Genomic DNA, 2129 nt, shown 5'->3' with positions numbered 1-2129 from the left:
GGAAACGTATTCCAAGAACACCATTGGTGTGATCAGATGTGAAGGTGAGCACTTTTTCATAACATACATTTGGGGATGATGATTATGTAAATTGGACAGGAGCAAAGAATAGACTAAAACTGTACATTACAGCCACATCACAGAAAGCCTTTAATACTTTCAGATTTTTTTCTGTAGCCACTTAAGGTTTTTGAGAAGGCAGGTGACTTAGAGCAATTGTGTTCATGTTCAATACATAGAAATGCTGTGGATTTGCTTTCTGCCAGCTTCCTAAACTGAGACGTCAATAATTCTTTGTGTGAAAAACACTGTGTTAAGCTTTAGAGATTGCTGGAAGGGATCTTTGGAGATTATCTGATTGATCTCTTTGGCAAAGACCTAATAAATTATTTCTAAATCTTTTTTCTCTGTTTCTGTGTTCTGTGGATGCCCAGAACAAGTTCATGTAATACTCATAATACCACTTTGTGATATTGAAAATAGCATCCTTTGCGTGGGCTGCCATGGCTCAGTGGGTTGAGCAGCCGCCTACAAACCAAAGGGTCACCGATTTGATTCCCAGTCAGGGCACATGCCTGGGTTGCTGGCCAGGTCCCCGGTTGGTGGTGTGGGAAAGGCAACCAATGGATGTTTCTCTCACACATGGATGTTTCTCTCTCTCTGTTTCTCCCTCCCTTCTCCTTTCTATAAATAAATAGATAGATAGATAGATAGATAGATAAAATCTTTTTAAAAACTACTTTAAAGAAATAGCATCCTTTAACCTTCATTCTCCTAAGCTTTAAAAACTCATTTTCACCTTGCAAGTTTCAAGCAATAGATATAATCATATGTGGCTTTAGCCTTTATTTTGTTTCTCACTGCTGAACCCCATCGTCTTTTTAAAGTCTCATTTGCCCTGCATTGGCTTCCTCTATCCCCCGCATTTGGCCATCTCTCCACCTGCACACCAGCTCTTGACTGCCAAGATGCTGTGTGTACTATGTGGTCTAGACCTTTGCAGGTTCCCCTGCCTGGTGGGTTCTTTTCCTCAGGTCATGTACAGCGAGCTTCCTTATCTACTTCCGATCTTACTCAAAGGATACCTGCCCTCATTGGAAGGCTAGCCAGCTCTCTGGGGCCTCTTTTATAGGGGCACTAATCCTATTGATGAGGATTCTGCCCTCATGACCTAATCACCTTCCAAAGGCTCCACTTCCTAATACTATCATATGGAGTTCTAGGATTTAGGGAGTGAATTTGTTGGGGGAGTGGGCACAGGCATTCAGACCATAGCAGTATTCCAGGAAATTTTGATATAGAATAATCAACACTGCAATATGTCTTGGTGAAGTTAGTGAACTTCTAATATAAAGAAAGAGTTGGATAGGTTTCCAAGCAGAATAAAAGCAATTCAAGTGCCAGGAGAAATAAATTAGGCTGGCTTCAGACTTCTACTTGCATTACTGCTAGGCAACAGTGGAGCAATGTCCACAAATCTCTGAGGGAGAGAGACTGAAACACAAGACTCTGAAACCCTGCCAGGTATTCTTCAGGCTTAAAGACTACAGACTGGCATTTGCAAGCATGTGAGACTTCAGGGAACACAGGATTTACGTCTCCTTCTTAAAAAAACGTCTTGAAACTTTTTAGACATCCTGGAATCCTTCCTCTGTTGAGCACCTAACAGTGCTGGATAAAATACTTTAATACACCTTCTTAAATTAATGACTAGTTTTACCAGAAATGAAGGACATAGTCTGTGGCCAGGAATGGACTGAGAGCCGGGCTCCGGGGAGGTGAGCAAGCATTAAAGGCGGCGGGCATTTCTGAGGGCACAGGCTAATTCCTGATAGCTGGAGTTTTGGTTTGCCAGGCCCCCTGCCAGGCACACAGGGCAGTGTCTTGCATCTGCCAGAATGGGGCAGGGACTCACTGCTCCACAAAAAGCCAGTTGCTGCAGAGGGCCTCACCCTCAGAGAATAAGTGAACTGGGGGAAAACCAGCCGAAAGCAGAAAGACATATCAAGATGAAGTATTTCCTTCCAATCAGTTGAAGTTGTGACCACAAACTGTACTGTGAGACAGACAGGACGTATTAACAAGCTTCCTTCACCTACCAGTAGTTGACCATGTTAGCCAAACAGAAC

Source organism: Phyllostomus discolor, chromosome 5 (assembly GCF_004126475.2).
Source record: "Phyllostomus discolor isolate MPI-MPIP mPhyDis1 chromosome 5, mPhyDis1.pri.v3, whole genome shotgun sequence".
In the NCBI taxonomy this organism is placed as follows: Eukaryota; Metazoa; Chordata; class Mammalia; order Chiroptera; family Phyllostomidae; genus Phyllostomus; species Phyllostomus discolor.
Note: the sequence above shows the minus strand (reverse complement) of the source record.